At 41.0% G+C, this 26,440-nt stretch overlaps 1 protein-coding gene across 6 annotated transcripts in view; it reads left to right on the forward strand.

Moving 5' to 3' along the window:
* The window catches only part of PEAK1 (pseudopodium enriched atypical kinase 1), a 112,036-nt gene that overhangs the window by 5,982 nt on the left and 79,614 nt on the right, over positions 1-26,440 (forward strand). The window contains exon 1 of one of the 6 annotated variants that reach the window (XM_058033097.1): positions 10,383-10,403. The exons of 4 other annotated variants lie outside the window; for them this stretch is intronic. The gene's annotated coding sequence lies outside the window, so the exon portion shown is untranslated. Of the gene's footprint in view, positions 1-10,382; positions 10,404-19,412; positions 19,467-26,440 lie in introns of those variants that run through there. One more of the 6 variants, XM_058033095.1, reaches the window with a different exon arrangement.

Raw genomic sequence — 26,440 nt, forward strand, 5'->3', positions numbered from 1 at the left:
TCAATAACATACATTTCAATTGTAACAACAAAAACTGGGAAGTGTTATTGCAGGCCTTGAAGTGAGACAGGTTCAGGTTTAAGGACAGTGGTTTTGGCCACAGAAGTTTCCTTGGGAAGCACAGAAAACCAAGGCATGTTAGGGCAATGCTCACTGAGGCTCCTGCTCCTCTGAATTTTGCCTGGTGTTTCATGTGCAGCAAAGGCAGCATCCCTGTGACAGAAAATGTCAGCAGAAGCAGAGCTCAGAGCTTCCCCTGTATTTCACTTTGCTGTGATTCTGGCAGTCCCGTGCCATTTCCTCATTGGCATCTTGCTCCATGAGCCTGTTGGCAGGCAGGGTGCTGGGTCATGGCTCCTTACCCCACTTATCCTCTCAGAGCAGCAGCAATCTCTTCCAAAGGTGGTTCTTGTAGTGAGGTGTTCAGTGACTGCTGCATCAGGAGGAGGGTTGCACTCTGGTACATAAAGTACCTGTTTTTAGCAGCTGGGAGAGACACACTGTTAGTAACAGTTGCCATGAAAAACCTCCTGCAGCAGCATAAAGGAGAGATTGCAGAGTGGTCTAGATGGAGATTCCTCAGCCTCACTGGAGCTTTAGCTATGGTGAGTTCTCCTGTGTTCTGCATAATTCTCTGTTGTTCTGCTTGTTGGAGTGTGGGAAGTGTTGGATTGTTGCTTTCAGAGAGAAGCTGAATCAGGTTCCCTTCTGATGGTATTGCCATCAGCATCACAAGGGCATTCAGCAAATAGATTCTTTACATACACAACTGCAAATCATCTGCATTGCATAATGTTGTAAACAGCAGGAGTGCTGCATTAAAAAAGGTGCCCAGTTCTCACCCTTCATCTTTTTTTTTTTTCCACAAGGCTGTAATTTTTCTCTGTAGTACTTGGTAGTGATAACATTGGAGGCTTTTTTCCCACTGAGTCCTTTGCAAATTGACTTCATTGCTTATGGTTGTACATTATCTTTGTTTATCAGTGTAAATCAACAGTGCTATTCCTGAACAATGGAGATAGCAACAGACAGACCTTTTGAAGCCAAATTTGCTGAGTGAGAAGCAGTGTTGTACAGAAACATGGTGGAAAAGATAAACCAGCACAGGTTATCACGGAGTTCTGCTCAGTCCCCCAGAGGGGATGATGGAAATGCTGTGGAATAATGGTATTTTCTGAAGTATTCCTGCACAATTCCTGGGGCAGCTGGAAGGTTCATGCATACACTAATAATTCTTAGGAGAAATAAAAGCCAACAGGTGATATACCGAAGCAACAGCATTTAAAAAGTGGGAATTAGATTTAATAGATCAAATGTTACATAATTAGGTTTTCCCTGTGGAGTTCAGTTTCTGCAGTTCAATATTGGTCTGTCTACACAGGCAGCTAACTTGGGGTGCTTTCATTAAAAAGTATTTAAACACCCAAGCAGAGTGAGCTCTGTAGAACACAGGAGGAAATACAAATCCATACAATGAATATTGTTGCTTCCAGCAGCAAGCACAGCTTACTGAGGGGGTTAGAAGTTCAGTCAATAGTCACTAAATTGTATTGCACAGATAACACATTGAATTTTTTTGTGTTCTGCTGACTAAAAGAGTTGGTGTATATTTCCAATCAAATAATCACAATAGAAGTTTGAAAATATATTGGAAAAATAAGCAGCCAGTGCTCAGTGATTGTGCTGCATGCAAATATCTGAACTATGGATAAGAAATTACTGAACAAGTGAAATAATTGAAAATCAGTATCAGTTTCTAAACCAAGGTAAGCTCTGCTTTTCCAAAAACCAAAGCTTGTCGAGTGTAGCCACTGTAGAGGAGCACAGTCCCACCCTCTATCTCTCTGCAGCAGATGGATGAGGCTTCTTAGGTTTCTCTTGCTGATGATGACTGAGAGATGATTGTCCATTCAAGCTGGTGTTTCAAATGAAATGGGAACAGTTATAATTTAAAAACTTTGTTTCTTTCCTGTTGTGAATATGAGGCAAGAGCTGAGGTTTTTTTTTTTGTATTTTTTTTGGCTTTCAGTTGCCAGTTTACAAATGTCTGTAACTTAGGGTATTTTAAAATCCATAGATTTCAACTCCTAAAGCTGACTTTGCCACATGGATCAAGGTTTCTTTTCCATCACTGTTTTCCCATGACTACTTGGAGTCATTGTTCTGCAGGCAAGGTAAATGTGTATCAGCCATAGAAATGTTCACTTCATGACACATGGTAAAATACCTGTCTCAGCTGCATTATCTGCTACAGAGTTCTGAAAAATGACAGCCAGAGGACAGCTCAAAGCCTGGGCAGCTCCTGGATCCTTCATGGGACACATGGGAGGGGATATGTGGTCTCAGGGGTGCACTTGCACTCATCAGCCTGCACATGTAAGTTTTTCTTGAACTTTCTTGTTGTTTTCTTGGCAGTGGCTTTGTGATGGAGCTTAGAAAGAAGAGGTGTCACAGCACCCAAAAGGCACTCTTCTTGTTAATTTGAGAGATGAACTAGAGACAAATTGTATTGTGACAGCTTAAAAATAGGAGAATGGGCAGTCCTGTCTTCCTGAGGCTGATAAGGAGCTCCCAAACCACAGGAGCTGCTCAGTGCTGTGCTCTGGGTGCACAGAGCATCATTCAGGAACAGAACATACAGGGAGCAAAAGGGGTGGCAGTCTCAAACTTAACTGTGCTCCACCTAAAAAATCAGCACTCTGGCCTTTAGATAAGGAAAAATACTGAAATAGAATTCTGCCTTCTTTATTTTTACTGAGAGAGGAAAGTGAAGGTGTCTTGTGATGAAGACAGCTCTTTGTGGGTGCTGCTTTGCTGCTTGGTGCCCCTCCTGTGCCTGCACTGCTTCACAGCGTGTGCTGGGACCTGGCATAAACAATTCCCTTTGCAAGAGCTGTACTCAATGTGCACACAGAGGGAACATGGTCTCTTCTGCCTCTCTAAGATGTGCTGGAATAAATACATTGTTTTGAAAGGGTTTTTTAAATATTTTTCAGATGAGCAACTCTCTTGAGCTTTGTGCTTTTTATTACATAACATGCAAGTTTTTTAAGTTCGGAGCGTGGCCACAAGTTTTTATTTTGTGTTCATAAAGTATTTACTGCTTGTAGCCATGTAAAAATGGATACATTTCCCTTTATTCTAGCTCTGTAACACCTCTGATGCTCCACAGTTTGTTTGGCACCTTTAACTCTGCAGTGTTTTGAGTAGAAAATATTTTATTTAACACTTATAGAATTCAAAATCATTAGAACTTGCTTTGTACGAAATTATGACTTAATGAAGAAATATTGGCACAAACTGTGGAAGCTGTTAGATTTTGGAACTTGTATTCAAATTACTCATTTTCTCTGCTTTATTTATTCTTTCACCTCATAATTAAGGGCTGGTGGACAAAGCAAACTCAGGGCTGAAGGGTCTGCTCTGGAATCTGACAAAAGGGCAGTCACTTGGAAAAGAGAGTATGTTTTTTGGATGGAGAAAAAAGAAGTGCCTGAATTGAAGAAACAATTTTAGGTGCTGTGGCTTATTTTGCTCTTTGGCTCTGCAGACCAGTCAGTTCTGGCATTTCTGTGCACCACCTTCTGTGATTTCATATCTTATTTATACAAATAAGTTTAGAGTTATTGACTGATCCATTTTAGTGTTTGTGGAAGTTAAGCTCTAAATTTTCTGTCAATAATTCAAGAGGCCTCTCTCTAAATATCTTTGGCCATGAAGATTTGGACAAATGTGATCATCCTTAACTATGTTGCTCTGAAATGTACAGCTTAAAAATATTTATAGCTCAAAATCAAAATGTTGTACAGACTTTCATTCAAAGAGAAGACATTTCTTGTTTTCATCCTGAGCATGGTGTGTGTCTTTGCTCAGATTTATCTGCATTTGGATATGTATATCTTGCATATATATTTGTTTGAAGTGACTATTAATGCTGGCTTAGGAAGTGGTGTTGGATCTTCTGCTGTATTCATGTTTTGGGAAGAGCCCATTTTTATCTTCAGAGTAGTACAATAGGGGTGATGTAAAAACATTTCACTGTCTGGAGAGTGTGACTGAAGTGCTCATCTTTCCTGAAATTTGCTGGGACTTTGGTTTGCTGAAGTTTTTTTTCCTTTAAAGTGCTGTTGAGGAGATTTCTAATGAGCATCCCAGCTGCCTGTGTGCTGGGAGCAGGGAGGCAGCAGAGTGAAATGGCTTTTTAAGTCAGCTCTTCTCAAAACCCAGAACTCCATAATTTACTGATTTTACAAATAAGAGAGCTAAAAGCTTGGCTTGCCTCGAGTCAATTATTCTAGTGTTTAAAAGAGGACCCAGAGCACTCTCATGGTCTTGCTCAGTTTGCTAACCCAGCCTTTTGAAAAGAGCCATGGTAAATATTTATTTAGTTGCCATAATAGAGTATGGGAATGTCTTCTAACCTTAGCAGTGAGGCTGCTGCTTCTAAAAGCTTCAAGTCTTTAGTTCAAATGTTAAAGATTTATGGCTTTACATCACAAATTGTGTTTCCAAAGGCTTCTCCTAGCACTGCTGTATTTTGTTTTTGTAACTCTGTTGTATTGTCATCTTTCTTGAATAACTTGCTGTCAAAGCTCATGCCAGGTCATGTGTTACAGTCAGTTCAGAGCAAGCACACATTTTGCCAGTTAAATATTTCTCTCTGGGAGCTACAAGAGCTGCCTTGCATATCAGAAGCTTGCAGTCCAGCCTGCTGATGAGGATTTGCTTTGCTTGTGGCTGAATACTTGATATGTGATTTGGGAGTTTGTCTTGAGAATTAATTTCTGTATTGTTCAGCAATTGGAAAAACTTGGAAACTGGGATGATGCTTGGTTTGTTGTTCAGTTTTCAGATTATTTAATCTAGGTGCTCTTTTCCCATCCAAAAATTGAAATTTTGGATTAAAACAGATTTTTGCTATTTTTAGAGCATGAAAGATCCTGCCTTTAAACTCCAAGTCAGAGACTGAATAAATACTTGTAAGGATGCCTCGTTTTTACAATTTCCCTTGTTGACCCCAGGATCACATTTTCCATCATTTATGACAAGAGAGAAAGAAGTCTGCTTGCAAAACAGTAAAATGCATTCAAGTCTTTTGGTATTGTCAGGCAATGACAAAAGCTTAATAAGATGAGAATGACTGGCAGAATGACATGCTCCCTCTATTTCTTTAACTCTTCTGGAAATAAACTGAAATCTGAAATGGGGCATAGTGTTCTCAACAAAATGCTGACAGTGACAAAAACTTTGACAATGCAAACATTCTCACTTGTGGAGCTAAATCAGTTGGAAAGAGCAGCGAAAAAGGCAAAGTGGAAATTCAGTTAAGTTGTCTGAAACATTTAGTAGCAATGACCTGCATTAAAATAATTTGTTGCAATTAATTAATGCTGTGCCATTTCTTTCGCACAGCAGATTTCACATGTGTACCAGAGTCTTATCTTGAAGCAAGAAAATCAGGATGTTTCTGGGCTGGCTAATGCTTTATTGCAGAGATTTACTTCTTAATCTTCATTGGAGATTTTGAAGTACTGGCTGGTTTTTAGCAGGCTGATTTAGTTCTTGTTTGATTTGACAATGTACAAAATAGGACTGCTGCAATTAAAGCTTGGTGGAAGCTTTTGGCAAGTCCTGAGTTATTTGTGCAGTAGCATTGTGCTGAGGACACGATGCATTTTAGGGAGGGGAAATCAGAACAATGTGCTGATTTACTTGTGTGGGCTAATATGACTCATTTAGAATGAACTCCTTTAAAAGTTTGGGGGTTTTTTTTAGGAAAAACTGACAGGCTAACCTCAGGTTGCAAATCAGTTTTAAACTGAAAGTCTCCCTTCAATCTGCAAGGCCCTAGCAATTCTCCATGGTTGGGGTCAGCAGTTTACAAACACTGCCTGGACCAATGATCTGTGAAATCAATCTTTGAGTCTTCCTGCTGCTGCCTTTGAACAGTTTCATTGATGGCAAAGTAGAAATGACTCAGACTTTGGGATGTGATTATAAAAATTCTAAAGCTTAAAACATATAGAAGACAAAATGTTGATGCTTGGAAAGTTTCTTTACAATTGGAATGAGAGAGTTTTAGTCCTGACACTTTCTGGAGGTTTGTCACAAGATCCTGAACAGAATTACTTTGGTATTATTGCTATTGCATAAATATATTGGAGACATTTTGCCCACCTTTCAAATTGAAACCATGGTATGAATGAGTCAGCTGGCTGGCTGCTTGCATGCTAAAGCTAACATTCTGTGGGTTCAGATACTTAATAGCTTTATTTCTGTGAATGAATGAGATGGATTAATTGATATACCACACATCCTAGTCACGAGTCAGTAGTTTGAAAGCCCAGTGAAGCAGTGGTTCTGGATGCCACACAATCTGCTCCTCTTGTTGAAGACAGTTCTCTAAAGCTGGGCTGTGGTGGCTCCTTCACCTGGAGCTCAGTGCCTCTGTTCATCACACATGCTTTCTGCTGTTGCTGCAAGCATCTGTGACAGCTGCCTTATTGTCCCACCCAGTGCCCAGGGTGTCTCTCATGAAGTCATTCTTTTCCAAAGCAATTGTTTTGAGTGAAGGTTCTTGCATGCTGACTCCAGCCAGCATTCTTCACTCTGGCAGTGGGTCTGGATATCCCTCTGAAGGGTTCACATCTTTGATTCATCTCTCATCTTTTGCATTTGTGTTTTCTTTATTCTTTCTTTCAACACAGCATATCTCTAAAATACTGTGTGTGTTCTGGCTTGTAGGACTCACCTCAGTGTAGGTGAAAACAAAAGTGTTACGAAAATCCCAGTCCTGTTGGAAAATTGCTGGAACCTGCTGCAGAATTTGGTGTTGTTGGCTCTTTGCCAGTGCCAGAGGAAGTGATGCTGTCGGGTCTGGGAGGCACAGGGCTGCCTCCCCTGGAGCTGGAGCTGTGTCAGAGGCAGAGCAGCTGCTGGCCGTGTCCCAGGCTCGGCGCTGTGGCCATACAAGGAGCTGCTCTGTGTGATCCCTGTGTTCCATGTGTGCTAAAGTTCATGGGGCTCTGCTCCGGGGGTCAGCCACGGGTGCCTCTCAGCCCTGAGGTGCTGCAGCCATCTCTCCATGTTATTGGAGTGGGAGAAAGGAAGTGGAAGAGAGGGAAAACAGACTGACTGAATATTGCAGCGGGGCTTTGCCAAATCACATTTTGGGATTCATTTCTATTTTAAATGCTGCAGTGGCTGCCAAAGCTGGCAAACTGTGATCCCCTTTGGAAGGGGGAGGAGACTCCATGGCTTTTCTGCCAGAGGAGGAACATCACTTCATTTTCCTGTTGCTTTGTTTTTCCTTTTGTAAGGAACAAAGAAATTCTGGGAGAGAAAAGCAGAAAAAGCCAATTTTCAAAGCTTTTCCAGAAATTTTACAAAAGAATGGATTTGATTTACACTTTAAATGTGGTTTCCTGTCTTCTCTCACGTCATTTGCATACCTTTAAAAAATAGCTTGGTTTAACTTTATTTTGTAGGAATGTGTCTTTCTCTGCTAGTGCTGGTCAGGGTATTGTTTCCTTGATTATTTCTATGCATAAAACAAGAAGCAATCAAATTTAGTCACCAAACAATTGGCCAGATTTGCAGAGAGAAAAGCTGATTAGAATCACCAAGAACACAGGCTGAACATAGAATAATATCTATGCTAAAATAACTAAATCCCAGAGTTTAGGAAGAGAAGATGACTGAGCAGCAAGAAAAAAAGAAAAAACTGAGAGCCAAAAAATATCTGGGTTTTCTTCCTGCCTTTGTCATGCCTCACTTGTAGCCTTGGAAACTGAGACAAAGAGGTTAAGAAACTTGCTCATTCTTAAAATGGAGATAAGATACAGCACTTTGCAGAAGAATAAGTGAGACTAAAATAAGCTGTACACTGTAAGTGAACAGTGCTGGATTTGTAGCAGTATATATCTATACCATGAGCGTGTTTGTTTAGGACCTGAGCCAATGACTCAGGTTTAGTTGTGTTTCCTGTGCATGCCTGTTAGTGATCCCTTGTTTGGATCTGTCAGTCTGTGCCGGTTGTTTCATCCCCTCTGTCTGGAGATTTTGGTGAAGCCAGGAAGTTCTGCTGCCCCAGCACCTGGGCATGATGCAGGCTGGCTCCACACTTCTCAAACCAGCTCTGGTTTTCCCTCCAGCTATCTAACCCAGGGATTCAAAATTGTGTGATCAAAACATTGGAAAGGGTTCTTTGGCAAATTGATCAACAGTGAAACAGTTACAAGCTCTTATTTTTTAAATCTGAGAATGGCACTTTTTAGTGAAGGTCTGTTCCTAGGGCTTTTGTTTTATAGGCTCTCTGGACATTCACATGCTGTTTATATTAATGCAGCTCATTTGTAGGCAGTGCAGACACTTTTAGGAATTGTAAGACTGTGGAGACATTTAATGGCTGAGGATAAATTGCACAGCTGTGGACACTATTTATACTTTCCTGTATAGAAAAGAGTCTGTGTCATGAAATAAGCATAGCTCAATGTTGTGAGTTATTTTTCATGGGGTTTTTTCATCTGGGAGAGGGCTTGCCAGCTTTTGGGTTTGCATGTTTAAAAGTGTTAGCATGTCCATATTCTAAAAAGATAAAGTTCATGCTTTACCCATTAAGAAAATAGATACTGAAGAAAAGAGAAAATAGGTAAAATGTTTAAAAATCTTAGTAAGGAATTCTAGAAACACTGCATAAAATTTCTGGGCTGAGCAGTTCCTAAATATGCAGAGGGAAACTAAATATGATTGAAAATAGCCAGGACTTGATAGAAGGCCAAGTGAACAGTAACTCAGGCAACAAGTTAATTTACAGGTTAAGGATCTGAAACTTCTGCAAAGCACACATCCCTTCCTAAAGAAAGAAATGTCCAAGCCCACAGCTTTCAGTAAAAGAACAATTTAAAGCCAGTTCCAACTTATTAAAATCTGTAAGGAGAAATAATTATAACTTTAATAATTAGATCTCAACCAAAGAACACAGAGAGCAAGTTGTTTGTTCCTGGTAGATGTGTTAATGATGGGAATCTTTAGAAGTCAACTTTAAAGGACAAAAGGACAAACACAATTATAGGATGTGTAAAATGGAAATTAGGCACTGAGACAGAAACTGAATTGCTTCAAAGATAAGAGGCTGGGATAAATTAAGAACTAGTAGATACCATCTTCGAAATACTGGAATCTAATATCTTTGACAGTTACTTTGAAAAAAGTTTGCTGAAAGAAACCATAGGAAACTGCAGACACTGTATATAGTTCTGGGCTCCTAGTTTTTATGTCACGCACATGGACTGTGGCTAATTTCAAGTTGTCCCCATATTTTATATCTGCAAGGTTCTGTAAAATTATTCTGCCATGTAAAATAGCTCGGAGTGCTTCTACATCCTCAGGAGATTCAGCTGCAGCACTGTAGTTTGTTCCCTTCTCTCCCTTAATGCTCCAAAATCCACAGGCTTGTTCTGTCTCAGATTGCTGTCTGTTATGGGAACCAGGGGATAGGGTTAGTGGGTGAATTATGAAGTAATTTGATCAAGGGCTCAGGAGATAGGATCTTTCCTCTCTTTTCTTCCCTTGTAATGTCAACACTGTGGTTTTTAGAAAATAATAACTTGCACGTATGCTCTGAAATTCCAGCTTTGGCTCTGACTTGTCCTAAGCTGTTACTGCTTTGTTTGGGTCAATCTGATTTGACAGCTCTTGTCCCTCTAAGAAACTCATTTCCAAATTATGTACTACAAAAGTTTGATCAAAAGCTCAAGCTTGAACTAATAAGATGAATAACTTACTGACATCAAAGAGAAAATGGAATGGGCAGAGCTGAGAGCCTGGAACACTGATGTGTTCCCAAAATATTTCTTGTGGAGTTCTGCTGACCGTTGTGTGTGTCTCATTGCCACTACTCTTTCTGAAAATGAGGCTATGTACTTGCAAAAAAAAAAAAAAAAATGTTAACAAATATTTTTTCAGAGCATTTTGTACATTGATAATTTTATTTTTGATTCAGAAACTGATGGAGTCCTTAGGCCTGCCAGCTGTGTTCCTGCAGTTCTGTCAGTGCTCTGTTGATGCAGACTGATAAATTCTTTCTAGGTCAAGTTGGAATCCATAAGGGGACATTGTCCCTCACCTGGCAGTCATCCCTCAGCTACAGGTTACTGCTGCTGCTCCACAGTGCAGGACAGAGCTGTAACACCTCCTGCTGCATTTCAGTGCAAAGTGAGGTCGATTTGTTTACTCAGAGATTGAAACATCTTAAATCTAAGTTGTTTTCCTTTGCACTGCAGTGAGCTTGCACAGGCATTCTCTGTATCCTTGCTGAGAGACAGCAGCTTGATCAATCACTCCATCTGACAAGAGCAACTTTTTACTTCTTGACTGGTACCTTCAGCCCACTCACAAATGAGGTGGGTTTTTTTCCATTCTTCAGATGTCTGGTTATGTGAGAAAAGAATGTGTATGTGCAGTGGCAGAATGTGTCATCCCCCTCCTTAGGGCAGCAGTTGTGAGGCTGAGGGAGCAGCAGCTGGCTGTGCCCCCCTGGGGGACAGAACCTCTGCTGAGGGACCTCACAAGGGACCTCTGGGCTGCTTCCCTGCAGTCCTTTGGGAAGAACCACTTTGGTGTGATCCCTCCATTTGACTGACACTTCCAGGAGAGATTTCTCTGAAAAACATAGATGTGTTTATACATGTGTCTCTTTCTTTGCCTGTTTAGCTTTTTCCATTCTGTGCATTTCAGTCCAGAGCTGCATGTTCAGGGAGATCAGGGCAGATTGCTGGCTGGCTCCACAGCCTGATGGGGCCCTGCTGTGGAAAACCTGCATCCCCTGGATCCTTCTGAAATTGCACAGTGCTAAGTGATTTGTGATTCCAGGCTGAAAAGCCTTACTGCTACTTAAGACTTGTGGAAAGGGAGGCAAACTCATGTTTTTCTTATTGCTGCCATGTTGGAGAGCCAGTGTATGAGCTGTGCTGCAAATGCAGCTTGTGACTTGAGAGCAGCAGCCTCAGTGTCCTTCAGACACAGGGAGCTGTGGCAGGGCTCAGTGCAGGAGCAGTGCTTCTCCCTCCTGAGATGACAGAGGAGAGAAGATGCACCAATGCCACAGCACAAGGTAATTAATTTTTCTTTAGATGTCTTTCATACATAAATTGTCAGCATTACCATGGTGTCTGCACACATACATCAACAGAATAATGCAGCTGTGCTTGTGAGGATCTGTGTTATCACACTGCAGTCTGGGCAGCTCTGGCATGCAGAACCTTTCATGATGAGCTCCTGTTTCTTGATTTACTTGCTCTGAAGCAGCAAGTGGGAATACTTGGTTCAGACTTGGAGGTTTTTAAAACATGGGAGGTTTTTATTGAATGTATAGAAAGTTACTCACTGTGAAAAGACTGTAATACCAAGTGTTCAAGAACTGAGTGAGGGAATTTAATACAACTTGGCACTTGCTAGCAAAGGAAGGGATATCACCTCATACTGCACTGGTTTCCCAATCTTAAGGAAGCTGGGTGTGATGTAGCACCAGTTAAATGCAGACTGCAGCCCTTCAAATACAGCCATAAGCTGGGCAGTCAGACTTCTGCATTCTGAAGGCTCTTCATCAAAGGTTCTACAGATCATTTGGCTTGTAAGAACACCTGATCAATCTCTCTTGAGGACAAAATAACTTGGACGTGTTTGGGAGAAAATAACTTCTTCATAAAAATATTTTTCATAACCTTTTATTAAATTAGGGAAAATAGAAGTATAGTTCTAAAGAGGGTTTTTAAATGGGAACTTTAAAAGGAATTTAAATTAAGAAAGGATATCACTAGTTGCATAAAAGTGTCATTAAACATTTATGATACTGCAAAATCATACTTTCCATGTGCCTTCATAAAGCCAAGCTTTCTTTTTGTGTTCCTCTTGTTTCTGTTCTGGGGTTTGGGGTCGGGGTAAATGAATGACTCTCATGTGTGTCCAAGCTCTCAAGCTCTGCTTTACCCTCTTCCTGTTGTGCAATCTGTTTTCCCAGGAGTCTGTCAGTCACAGTGGAGTAATGCATTGACTGCCTGGGCCTGGCTGAGCCAGGACTCTCAGGGTATTTCATGCCTCCCTTCTGGAAAGTGCCTGTAGTGTGATCACATGCAGCCCATCAGTATTTCTTGCAATCTCTGATATCCAAGGTAAAAGGCAGTGCAAGACTCAATTTGAAGAACATATCATGAGGAAAAAACCATATTTTTCTCGAGAAGGATTGTGTAGGCGTTTAATACCATCTCAGCTTAATGATGTTCATAGGGAAAAATGTTAAAGCTGCAGATCTGGAGGAATGGGATCTATACTTGGATTATTACACTAATATTTGCCATTAGGCTGCCAGACTGGCTAAATGTAGCTCAGGAGCCAAGCCCTTCAGCTTGGCTTGATTATCCCTCTGTGGTGGGTTTCACCTGGGAATGAAAGCCCTGCTGAAGTCCAACCAGCCTTTTTACCTGTCTGTAGAAGTAATAAATTATGTTAGGAGTTAGATTAAGAAGAGCTTCAGTGTGTTACAGTCTGAAGAATCCATAAAAGTCAATTTGCAAGATGGCAGTAAAACTTCCTTACTGCCTTCATGCTGAGCTCCTGCAAGCAGATGCAAAATCAGAGGGGGAGGATTGTGTTTATGGCTTGTGACTGTTGCCATGAGATTCTTGGTTGCCATCAGAAAGGTAATTTTGCTAAATGGCTGTGATCAGCAACCAATTGAGACATAGAAAAGTGCTGCATTAAAATAGCATTCCATCAGTTGCTGTGCACCTCTCACCTTCTATCCCAAAGAGCTGTTCAGCTACCCAGAGCTCAGAAGCAAGAAAGCAGGGCCTTTCAAGGTTAGGGCTTGTCATGCTTGGGTAATGCAATTCAGAAGAGCCTAAACACAACAAATCAAAATCTGTGAAGTGATGCGTGGCTTCACGCTGCTGTAATTTTGAAAAAGTATGTACAGATTTCCATTCTTCCATTCCAAAGGGCCCCTGAAGTATGTCAAGTATTTATAGCTTTGGATGTCTCACTTGTACATGTAGAGTTAATGACTCACACCTTTCCCAAACAATTGAAGTGCTTCCTGAGTAGCAGAGAAAACATTCCCTCCTCTGCTCCAGTACTGATTCACATTCTGATTCACATTTGTTTGTTGTGTGGCAAACACCATTTGGCATGTTTACTCCTAGATCTTAATTAACCAGCAGCAGTACTTTGCTCTTTATAGGTCTTATTTCCTTTTCCTCTCCCAACTGTAGCATGAAACAGCCCCTAAATTAATCCCAAAATAATGCCTTAGTTCTTCCTCCTATCTTTCCTCCTCTCCCCAGCTGCCTCTGCTTGTTCCCCTGCCACCAGCACCTGTGGGCCCTCCACTGAACTTGAGTCAGCTTGTTAAAGCAGCAGGGAGTTACTGCAGTGGGGAAAAGAGAGTTTTAGCACTAGGTTTGCAATTCAGATGGGCTCAGTGATGAGGCTCACAAACATCAGGAGCAGCACACAGGAGGGAGCCACACTGGCACCAGGAACATGATAAGGGAGAGGGACCTGTGCAAAATCTGTATTTAACACAGTGAAATTAATGAAATTCTTCATTCTGCTTACCCATGACTTTTGTCAAAGATTTATGTTGCTTTTTGTCCCTGAAAGAGCTTATCCTGAGGCATGTAAAAGGAAACAGAGCATGCTGTGGGGCCAGCAGAGAAGGGAATGGCTCTGGGATCCCTCCCCTGTAATCCCTGGTGGTTACCCCAGCCCTCAGACCAGAGCAGTGTTTTGGTCATGCTGCTTGCACCTCCTGTCCTGTCCCTTGGTTAGCCCATGTACTCGTGTACCTGTGTCCAGAGATGGATCCCAGAAAAAATGGGCATGAGTCAAGTGCTTGTTTGGCTGAGTTGCTGTTTACCAGATGAGTTCACCCTGTGGCCTTGCAGAAGGATGTCAGCATCACCAGGAATGAGTTATGTCAGATTTTATTTTTTTTTTTCATCCCCTTGGCCATATTGCATTCCATCTGCTTATCCCAGATCTGTTGCTCTCTCGTTTGTGCAGAGAACAGGTTCAGAGGGCTGTGCTGGAAAGCAGGCCATGGAAACCTTGTGGGCTCAGCACCTGGAGAGGGGAGGTGCCTGTGGAGCAGCACATCTGCAGAACAGCAGCAAGATTTGGGAGAGCTGGGTGGGGAGGTGACAACTTTCAGATTCGAGCTTGTCACAAAAAGTAAATATTCATTACCCATACTCTCACATTGTGTACATTTCTGATGCTTTTATTCAAAAACGTTGGAAGTATAGCCAGTAACTGGTTGTTGAAAAATGCAATGAAACATTTGTGGGCTCAACATAGCCTATAGGATGTGGTTAAAATAAAGTTATTTGTAGGACTTGGGCTTTGTGATGCAGCATGCTTTGAATTTTAGGTCCTGTGGACTCTTGTAAAGGCTGTCTGTGCTCTGCAGAGGAATCTGTAGCAGCTAGATCAGATCTCTCCAAGATGGTCCTCTCTGCATGGGTTGTTACTCAACCACCCTTCATTCTCTTCATTCCTCTGCCCTTCATGCTTCTGCCTGGTTTTCCTCCTCCTCTTACATGCTTGATGGCATTTATGTTTCCCTCACTGTATCTCTGCTATTTAAATCTACCAGTGCTACTTGTTGTTCTCCCACTCCCAAACACAGATTTCTTTCCCTTTTGATAATTTTTGCTGTTGACTAGTTAGCAGGCTCTGTGATTTCTGTTTCATTAATTGCACAAGTTAAGTATTTTAGCAGGTAATCAGTACTAGAGAGAGTTTAGCAAGGCAATTTAGCAAAAACACTGGTAGGAAACCAGCAATCGTGCTGTGCCCAAATAAACTAATATATAAACCCAAAGTTTCCCCTCCACATCCCACACAAATGTCTGTCTTCACACACAAATAAAAATATTTGGAATGTTACGAGATTCCTGTGGGTTCTTTAAATGAAATGACCTTCTCTTGCTATCCCAGGTTTTAAAAAAATAATCATTGGCAACCCAAAATGCTTTCCCTGAGCTATTCTCTGAGTAGACCACACAGATTGCAGTTTGTGTGTCATGAGGACAGGGCAGGGTTGTGCTGTAATGGAGTTTATTATGGAAATGTGGACTCAGGGCATCCATGGACCAGACAGATTAGAGAATCACAACTGGAAGCTTGCTTTCTGTCATCCTTCTCTGCAGCATTTGAAAAAGAAATTGAGCTAATAGCCCTCATACCTCGAAGCTGTGCCTTCAGGGAGCCATTATGTTCACTCCTCTTTGCACAGAGGATAAATTTATCTTATAATCAAGTGTTGTTAATGCACAGAACATCTGCTTTTTAATGCTGGAAAATGAGCAGAATTTGTCTTCTGAGTATATTGCAAGTGGTGCTGCAGTTCTGGAAAAATAATTTTTGTTCAGGTTTTGGGAGTTTAAAATAATTCAAAATTTTAGGAGCTTCATGGAATTAGGGATGCAACAGAAAATATGTGTTTATTTTTAGAAACTTAGAAAGCTGCTTCTTGGGGTACTTTTGACTTGTTCTCCTGTACTGTCTTCAAAAAAAAATGAAATGTGTCTTGAAATCCCTGTCTTGAAAACCACTCTTTGTCCATCAGATGATTCTGATTATCTTTGTAGCCTTGGTAATGGTCCATTGTGACAAGTGAGGCTGTAACTTGTTGCAGTATCTGGTTGATCTTGTTGGGCTTGCATGTTAATGAAAAGCAGAATAAAAAGGCTGTCTGCTTTTCCACCAGGTTCTCTTAGAAGGAGTTTTGTTTCCAGAACATTTTGGCAGGATTATTTAGTGATTTCATTCTGATGTGTCAAATACATTCACATATTAACAAATAAATTTGGCTAGGATTGCAGGTATTTGTTTATATAATGTATTGCAGCAGTTGTATTTTGGTAACTTGCTATTCTTTTTCTTCCTTTCCTTGGTTTTTAGACATAAATAGAAATGGGTTGTCCTTTATCCATATATTGAGAAATTGAGTTTGCACCTGCCTCCAGGTGCTAAATTGTCCTTTTCCAGCAAGTTCAGCTTGGCTAATCTGGGGGATGGATTTAGTGAGTTCCTTACTCTGATAACTCAGTCCAGCCTCAGAGCCACATAAAAAATACCAGTCTGGAACCCTGAGTGTGGCAGTGACTGCATCCTGCTTGTGAGAGGCTCAGGGAAAAGGGGACAAGAACTCTCCCCAAAAGAAGAAAGTTTCTTTAGGGACCAGCTGCTGATTTTTGGATTTTGTTCAGAGAACTAATCAAATTGCATCTTCAAAACTGAAAGCCAACTATTAATGTGGATTCAAGAGACAAGCTGTTGCTAATCTGAGGAAATTACTTCCATTTTTCTATTCAGGGTGGAAAAAACCCAAAACAAAGCTGAAGTGACCAGTTTTAAACACTGTGAGCATTTTTCTCCTGTGATTTTACTCTGTGTGGGTAGGAGGGAGGAATTAATGAGGTAATTCTGTCAGAATTTTTGATTAGGTGATCTGCCAATTAACCAATTCTTTTTCTACAGATTGATTATATTCTAAATAAGCTGTGGTGATTGAAAACACACCCCAACTTCTTGTGAAACCTTGGAATAATTCTTGCAAGAAATGTATCCTTGCACCAAACTGCCTAATGAACTTGATGGTGTTTGATAGCCACATGCCAAATGTAGATAAATATTTTATAGTTATGGATCAGTTATCCAATCCATTTAGAGTAATGGATCTGGGCTCTGCTCAGCTGCAGCTTTTATGCTGCTGATTGTTCTTTTGGGACTCAGAGGAACCAAAAGCACTTGAGGTCAGTGGAAAATTTTCAGTGTCAGGGTGGAAAGATTAGATTTATGGTGGAAATACAAGTCTGTTCATGTTTGGAAAAGGTGGATGAACAGTTTTTAAGTGAGAAGTGTCATTTTTATGACCAAAACAATGCACAGAAGTGCATTAATTTTTCCTGAGCTACTTTACACTGGTTTTCCGTTTTTTCTCCAAAGAGTTGAAATACATCTTGTTGAACCTGTTAACTTTGGATTGTTTTGTGTGGTGGTATCACTGTGTAAGCACAACACTGGAAAAAAAAAAGCTGTGGAATAGCTAATTTCCGTGAAAAAATGTTTTTACTCCTCTCAGTTTGGAGCAGAAAACATGTTCTTGGAAAACTGGGATTTATGGAGGTTTTTTATGGAGGTTTTTTAACCATCTCTAAGTACAGGAGAGAGCTGAGGTTCCAATCCACTTTCCCTGTGGCTCCTCATTTTCCTGTCCTGTTTTGTTCCATCACCACCACCCCTTGTGACACCCAGTGCATCCCCCAGGCCTTTTTGTCAGCTCTGCCAAGGACAGAATTTGAACTGTCAGGCCTTCCTCAGCAGACTTTGTTTACTACATGGTACTTTTCCCCCCTTGAATTTTGCAGATTTTAAGACCCAGTAGTTCTAACACTCCTTTTATTTGCCTGGCAGTTGTTAAAGGAGGGCACATAGCAATAAAACTTCATTTTCTTAGTATACCAACATGGACATGCAATTTATAGAAAATTAGTCCAGTGGAATAAATGTTAGAGTTAATTGAGGATGTTATTATATCATGTCTAACTCAAGTTTTTGCCTAAGAATTACCACAGTTCTGTAAGAGCATTTCTAAATGTATTTCCATGAAATAACTTTAAAAAAAAATTGCAATGACATGGTAGGAAATTAGAGTTGCCTCTTGTAAATAATCTTGACCTGAAGTAATATGAAAAGCACGAAGCTGAAGTTTTCTTGTGTGTGGGATTAGTTTCCAGCCAGATTAGGGAGCACATCTATCAGGCTGATTACACAACCCTCAAGCACTTTCAGCAGCTCCAGCTGCCAGAGGAGTGCAGGGATAGTCCCTTGGACCAAAAGTGCAGATTTTTATCTTCTTACGCAGATTGTAAATCCCTACCTTAAAAAATGGTTTGTTAACATGCAGATGGGCTCAGGGTGGCTCAGCTGCTTCCTTGCACTTTAAAGAGAAAAACAAAGCTCCAGAAGCTTTGCTTTAAATGGAGTTGTGTGGGGAGTAATCGATCATTCTGTGAGTAAACTTCTTACTGATTAAATTTGGATGTTTGGGGCAGAATGCCCTGTAAACAGATCCTGTTCCTTACCAAAGTAAAAGGGTTCTTCATAAAGTCTGCTACACTGCTGTGTTCCTACTGCATCAGTTTTGCCAGATTTTAGCTTCAGATCCAAAGTTCCAGACAGATGTCTAGACTTGTAAGATACTGGAATTAGAGGTGTCAGTGTCACACAGGGAGCTGAAATGTGCTGGATTCAATTGTGATTTTGTTTTCAAGCTTCCATTTTTTTTTTTTTTTTTTTTTTTTTTTTGCTTTTAACCTAAAATAATTATACCTTAAGATCTAGTCTGTCGTTCCAGATTCTTCACTTGCATTTCAGTTGATTTTCCAGGTTCGTTTTGGAGGATGTATCTTGCAGGGCATGGGGAGGGAGGTGACAAGATGCTGGTGATAGTGGCACCACTCCAAGAGCTGTGAGTCTCTTTCCTGCTTGGTAAATGTGCAGGATCAGTTTTTAAAAAGTGCACTGGTTTCTGTTCCTCTTTCCTGAGGAAAGCACTGCTTAGGCTGGACTGGCACAGAGTTCTTTTGGCTCAGCTCTTTTCACTGCTTGGCATTTCATCGTGCCAAGGCATGCTCCAGGCTCAGCATTCATCTGCTGCACTGAATAACTGAGCTGATAAAGGTACTGAGCACTTGCTCCATCAGGCAGGGGCAGGACTGTGCTCATTGCTGAATGGCTGATAAAAAAATGTTTAAATGGAGAGATTATGTGCCTCTGTTTCTCAGTGCCTTACTTCTTGTTCCCTGTAATGAACTTGTCTCATTTCCATGTGTGAAATGCTGTCTTGTCCTGTTGGATGTCAGTCTGTTTTTCACTCAGGATTACTGCAAAGACATTTTTTAAATGTTTAGCTTACAACAGGTAATTGATCTTTCCTCAGTAATACTGTTTGTATTCTCCAGGCCCCTTGAGAAAAGGTGTATCATGAGTCTTGAGTGGATGATAAAGCAGTGATAATGAATAGTTTGCTTTTATGGACCTAATTGAGAAATAAATTTTGCTCTCTGACATCCAGTAGACTTTACCCTGTAGTTAGTTGCACTTCAAGATGATTTATTTTTTCCTTGCTTGAGATAGGCTTTTGGTGAAAAGTGTCCTGTGGACCATGTCCGTGCACAATCTGCATTGCCATCAGCTGCCATCCTCCTCATCCAGCAAGTCACACTTGAGGGAGCTCATTTGAGATAATAACTAATGCAGAGAGTCTCCAGCCTGTGCTCAGCTTGGAGCTGGAACACAGTAATTACACACATTTTTAGCCTCTAGCGAGCATTTGCACTAGGAGAGGAACAGATCAGAGCTGAGGGAGCAGGCAGATCGAAACTGAGCATCCTGCTTAGGTAAAGTACTTGGAAATTTTTCATCTTGCAGCAATGATCATTTAGGTGAATGTTTGAACACTTGGGAGAGGTGTGTGTCTCAGGGCTGTGCAGGAAGGTGGGGATGCCCGTGTGCTTTTCCTTCCCCCAAAAATATCAGTCCAGAATTTCCCTGGGAGCCTGTGCAAATTCCATTTCCACAGAGAAATAAGTGACTGCTGTGTGGAGGGATGGGGGTTTCAACAAAGCATTAGTAGCTTATTAAAAATCTCCTCTGCAGAGGGGAGAAATGTTATGTTTCAGTAAGGTTTTTAGGTTGTTGGCTGCTGCAGTACTTCTTGTTCTTACCCTGAAAGTCCAAAGAAAATGATGCTGAGTTGTGACAGTGTAGCCCAGTTTTTTAAGGATGCCCTGCTTAAGGGAATATTCATAGGGCTTAATAATGTATTATTCAGCTTTAAGATTTATTTGTGCAGATTTGAATTCAGGAAATGGCATTGTTATGCAAGAACTGGAGCAGCTAAAAGGAAAGGAGATTAATATGCTCAGATTTGGAAGGGGAAGCTGGGGCTGGAGGATTATGTTAGCTCAGGCACTGATTTTCATATTTAACTATGAAACTTTCTCCTAAACTTATTTTTCTTCAGAGCTGAATTGGGATTCAGGATCAAAAATATGTTACTGATGCACAGAAGCTGAAGATATTTCTAATCTTTGTGCAGAACTTTTCCCACTGATTCAGGAGATCTGGGTGTGCTTCACTGTAGGCATTTCTTTCCAGGGACTCATTAAAATGAATGCACAAGTAGCATCAGATCATTTTTATTCAACTATGTTATTAACAAAATGGAAAGTTGAAGTGATTAAGGCATGAAACTGTAACTGTCCCTTGGGAACAGGTCAACAATTGTGCTTCAGAATGTTTCCTATTTGAATTCAGTGCTTACTTCAACAGAGGAGAGAGGCAGCAGTAGAGGGATGAGCTTGTGTGTCTACAGATCGACAGCCTGGCATTTGCAGAGGAGTTTACATTGTGTTATGTTGAAAATGGAGAATTTAACATCATAATTTTTTACCAAGTTGGTGTATATTTTATATATTTCATTTTGTTGCTGTGTACAGTAACTGCAAGTCATAAAAAATACAAAATTTCAAAGTTCTGTGAGGTTTCATGTCATAAATTCTGTCACAAGATACTGTTCAAAATTCCAGTATAAAAAATTTGGTATCTCACATATCGCTTTCTCTTACTTCTGGGAAAAGCACAGCCTTGCAGCTTTGATGTTATGTTAGTTTTTCATGGGGAAAGAAAATCTCTTTGAACAGAGGAATGAGTTATAAAGGAGTAAGATTAGAGAAAATTAATCTATAGCAATGAAGTAACTTAAGATCCTCAGGGAATGCATACCTTGTACTGTTAAGGAAAAATAAATTAAATCTCTGCAGTTTCGAAAAGGAAAATAAAGATTGTCAATAACTTAATGAAGTATCTAATAAAAAGTTAGTATTGAAAGCTACTGACCTGAAGGGCAGTTGAAAGAGTAATTTGTCCATGTAATCTTTCTCCCCTGTCTATAGGAAGGCCTGGGGCTCTTCAGGCATAACTTATGCCCTGTGTTCTGTGTGCACCTTGTAAGGTCATGTGTCCGTGCTGTAACTTTCAGGACAATAAATGTGCATTGGGAGCCTTCTTTCCCACTGCAGCTGGGCTGAGAGGGGATTCTGGGCAGCTCCTGGGGGGGCTGGAAGTCCTTTGGCCTTTGTAATTTATCCTGCATCATTTCAGCAGCCTCCAAACACCCACACTGTCACATTTGTGTGTGGTCTGCAGGCAAAATGTTCTGTTATGAATGAGAAAGTTGTTCTAAAACTTTTAGTGCCTGAGGAGAGAGAGGAGTGTGTGTGAAAAATCAGGTTCTCAAGTGCAGAAATCCCTGCTGAGCAGTGTGCAGGCTGGGCAGAGGCAGGGTGAGAGGCTCTGGTGCATAATTGCACCCATTCTCAATAAGTGTAGGTGGTGTGTGCATTTCTTCAACAGTACCTGGTGTTTATGGCCCACCACTGTGTTAGGAAATGCCTCACATGACTGTGTTGCCTTACAATTTTAAATTAAAAACTTTGTCATGGGATGTGGAAATAAAATTTACTGAGGACTGAGACTTTGAGGCAGAAACCTCAAAACTTTGGGAGACAGTGATTTAGAAAACTGTAGATAACATTTGCCTGTACAAATATGAGTATTTAAAGTGTTAACATAGATAACCTCTCAGTTGCAGGTAGATAATCCTTAAAGATCTGTGACAAAAAACAAATGGAGAAAGGCAGCAAATCTTAGTATCCTAATTTATATTTTTTTTAAGGCATTTCTGGGCTAAACCTTTGGTAATTGTCATTCCAGAGAAAGCAACAATAATTTTCACTTGGTTCAAACTTCACTGCCATTAAAGAATAGCTTTTGGTTTTCTGCTGTTCCTCCTTTAGAAGTGTTTGTTGCTTTTGGCAGGTGAGGACACGAGAAAGCTCAGGATGGTTTGGTTATTTTGGAGGAGCTGGAGCTGTTTGAGAAGATAGGAATTTCTGTTTAGAATGGAAAACTGACTCTAATGGTCTCTTTGGAGACAGAATGGTCTTTCAAAAATTCTTTTACTTCTGGATATTAGAAAAGCACTTTTCTGTGGAAGAAAGGTATGTTGGGACTGAAATATGACACCACTGAACATGTGTCCAGATAAATTACACCAGCTACTGGTTTTAATTTTGATTAAAAGTAACCTGTTCACAACAGCAGTGCTGTTCTGGCAGTACTTGCTTTTCTTGCAGTATTTATACCTGATCCACTGTTCACCCTCACTCTGTGCTCCTCCCATGGGGTGTGGCAGGGTGAGTGCTGCCTGTGAGCAGTCAGGAATTCTGACTGGCCCCATCACCCTGCAGGTCATCCAGAGCTGGAGCTTTTCCTTGGAAAACAGGATGATGTTTATTTAGCCACAACTGTGTGGGGTCAGGGAGTGCTATTTATAGGCTGAGACATTGTTGTGTTGGCCTGACAAGTTGATACATACAGATTTTTATTTTGAAGTATTTAAGTTTTTATATATCATGAACTTGATGTAACTTCATGAAAGCCATTAGGAAAAACTGTATTTGTTAATATGCCATCTTTTTATTTTCCTTCCATGAACATATGCTGCTAATATTTAATCTTCAGCATGTCCCAGATCATGCACTGAAATAATAATTTTGCCCTATCTGATCATCTTCTGTCTAAGATGGTTTTTTTACTAATCTTGAATTAGTTGTTCTGAGTTTAATTAGGTTTAAGCATTAAGGATACACTCTAATTGTGAAAGTAAGTTTGAAAAGATATCACTTTTTCCTTTATCTTCATGTCCTGTTTCAAAAGAATATGCAATATGAAACCTCAGTAAAAACTCTCTTTACAGGAAGATAGAAATTATCAAAAGAATAATGGTTATCAGCACTCTTTATGGAATATATAGTTACCTTGTTATTCCTTGTTTCTATTAATTCAGGATTCTTCTGTTGTATTTTAAGTGCTGTTTTTTCTCCTTGTAGCCCCAAAATGTCATCAAGCAGTTGAACAGTCCCTGTGCCATGGCCCACCTTGGAAAAGCCTTCAGGGGTGGCTGTTGGTGTGGAAAGGCAGAGCTTAGGAAAGAACAAGAGTCACACACACTTGGCTTTGGCAAGGGCTGTGCTTCAGTGCCTGCCATGGAAGCTGCTGGGAGTAAAGGGGCTTTGGTGAAAAGGAAATTGTAATTAGGGAAATAGCATGTTCCTTAATTGCTGCCATTTCAGAATGATCGACAGTAAAATGGGGCTTTGTGTCCTGCCTTTGGAAGGAGTGGGATAGGATGGGCTCTGAGAAGCACATCTGGGTTTTAAGTGCTTTTAGCCTCTATCATGTAGCAGTTCTGCATGCTGATTTTGTAGCTGGGAGGGAGAGTTCACTGGGCATGTGGAGAGGGAAAGGAAGATACAGCAGCTCATACACAATGTCTGGAAAAAATCCCTGGAAAACACCTACATGATCCCTGTAAATGGAGTGAGAAACAAGGTGGAGCACCTAAAGCTTCCCAGCTCCTGTTCCTACACCTGCTTAGCAGAGCCAGGGAAGAACACAGGGCCTCCTCCTTTCCCACAGAGGGTGACTGGGTGTTCCAGCCAGCTCCTCTAGCATTTAGATTATCTCCTTTAGGAAGACTTCAAAGCAGCACAGGAATATGATAACTGAGGGTGGGATCTGATAGAAGAGGAGATGTAAGTGGAGAGCTTCCCTCTGGAGGCAAACCCTCGTGGCTGCTGGGTGTTTGTGCAGAGAGAAAAGCAGTTTTCTAGCAGTAAGGTGTGTGTTTGTAGCAGGAGACACCACCAAAACCAAGCAATTTGTGTTAGGCTTGTTTCTGTTGGTTTTCATAAACTGCAGACCAAACTGCATCATTAGAATTCCTTCCCAGATACTCATACCAGTCCCTGTGTGAGGGATGTTTGTGGGAATAGGGATGCCCTGCTTGGCCAGGTACAGAACTGAGTGTTTAGTCCCAGGACAAGACCCTGGGCTGTCTTCTCCCCCACTCCTGGTTCTGTGTTGTGCTGCCAAAGTGAGTATTTGATGTTGGCTGCGAGTTCTGTCCCTGGGCACACCTGACATTTGTAGAGGGCTGGTATTTATTCTATGCAGAACCAGACTGGACTGGTTTTGTCTACTTAAAATAGCAAATTCAAAATATCTTTTTAGCATTTGCCATATTGAATAATTTTTCGAACCTTTTCAATCTCATTTTCAGCAGTGCAAGTTTCTTAAGGTTCCTGATGTTGTGTCTCTAATAATACAGGCTTTTAGAGATGGATGGTTCTTTGGCTGCCAGGGTATTCCACAGAAGAACATTTGCAGAGTATTTATTGACTGATACATCCTAATGGCCTCTGAAACACTCTATCTTGGTTTGCTCTGGAAATCTGAGTAGATGCCCCATTCTTTTTGTTTGTCTTATGGGATAAGGTTAATGAGCCTTGTAAATTATTAAGGGCTATGCTCTCATCTTCCAGGCCTGATTTCTCTGGATGGGTGCTGTGTGCTAGAAGTGCTCATTAGCAGGTGGACTGATGGCTGCCTGGATGGATTATTGATGATTTAGTGGGAATCTCCCTGTCTGGAAGACGGTGGTAGGCCAACAGAAATGCTTTACATAGAAAGGTGATATTAAAATATCTGACACTTAGTGCATTTGTTTCTGGAGGTGTGTTTGGCCTCATGCCATGGGTACCCAGCATGAACAGTTGTCCTGGGAGGCAGATGGAATCCTGTCTTGCACTGTTCTTACAGACACACAGGGTTTTTGTTGTAACTTTGGTATAATCTATTGCTTTTCCTTGTAAAAGCAATACAATTTTATTTAGCGTGTCTTCATAAATATATTGCCATTTCTGCTCCTGTTTTACCACTCAAAAATGGGCTGTTAAAGCTGAAGCAATGAAGCAGAAAAGATTCCTAGAGTTGAGTGTGGCTACTGTGGTATCCTACCTATTATCAAAAGCAGCTCCCAAGTGTTACTGGCAGCCATCAGGGCATTATCCTGCCTGAACTCATAATCCTTGAAGTTTGAATCTGCTCTTAAAGATCTAGTGAGACAAAATTTCATTGCTATGTATCCCATTAAGAGAATATATTACCAGTATATGTAGGATAACTTTTCTGCTAATGTACAGGTTTAAAATGTTTTAGGGACATAAATCATTACCTTAAAATGAAACCCAAAGCTCAGGATGCCCATTTCCTTTAAGACGTGGCTCATTCAGGATGATTAATAACTCTTAGTGGTAGACCTCCACTTAGATTTGTCTAAATCTGGATTGCCACAACTTTATCTTGTGACATGTCCTCCATCACTGCCACTCCCTGTGGCTCCTCGTGGTGGCACTGCCCTGGTTTCCAGCTGAGTCACAGAATTAAGAAGGAAGTATTTTACAGAAAGAGTGGTCAGATACTGGAATCATCTACCCAGTGAGGTGGTGGAGTCATCATCCCTCGAAGAGTTTAAAAAAAGACTGGATGTGGCACTTGCTGCCATGATCTAGTTGAACAGTTAGAACATGGGTTGGACTTGATGATCTTACAGGTCTCTTCCAGCCTTGAATTTCTGTGATTCTGTGATTCTGTGATCTGCTCTCTGTGGGGCCATGAAAGCATGGGAAGGAGCAGAGGCCAGGGACACGGGCAGGGCAGTGCCAGCCCAGATTTAGATTGATTTCAAGGGTTGTAGATCCACACCCTTCTGAAGCATCACTTGTTTGGAATATATTATCTTCAAGTTTCCACCGAGCCTGGAAGTTTCTAGTTGAAATGGATTTTAGATTAAGCATAGAATTTGCAAAACAATAGGAGAGAGAAAAATGGTAGCATGAGTCATGAGCATGGGACCTTCCCCCACTGTCTGCTTGGAGCTGCTGAGATCCCCAGGATTAGCTCACACAGGAGCTGTAGTTTCCAGCATCCAATCTGCCACTGTGGCCATTGTACTTTCAGCTTGCTGGAATGAAAGAACCAGATTAGTCATCAGAACTTAGGGTTAGCATAAAACTCAGTAGTTTATGGCCACTTTTTTGTGCAACACAGTTTAGATGGTGTGCTAAATGGTGATATTTATTCAATGTTTATTGGTTTGATGTGTTGGCAAAGTGGCTGAAAGTGCCTAATGGATGTGGGGCATTGGGGTTGGTCTGTCTCTGTATTTATCATTGCACAGCTCAGCAGTCAAATGTGTTCTGCAAAGCTGCCAGATTGCCACGATATCCAAATGTCTCATTGGAGTCCCTTTAATGCTGAACTTTAGATGAGACCATGAAGGATTTCTGCGCAGGTTTATTGCTAGATCATTTCCTAAGCCTAACTAACTCCTACCTGTGGGCTGTGGGCCACAGCCTTTTTGAGAAGCAGGGAATTATGGAAATGTTTGGCTGCTGAGCTAATGGGC

This window comes from Melospiza georgiana, chromosome 13 (genome assembly GCF_028018845.1).
Source record: "Melospiza georgiana isolate bMelGeo1 chromosome 13, bMelGeo1.pri, whole genome shotgun sequence".
Classification (NCBI taxonomy): Eukaryota; Metazoa; Chordata; class Aves; order Passeriformes; family Passerellidae; genus Melospiza; species Melospiza georgiana.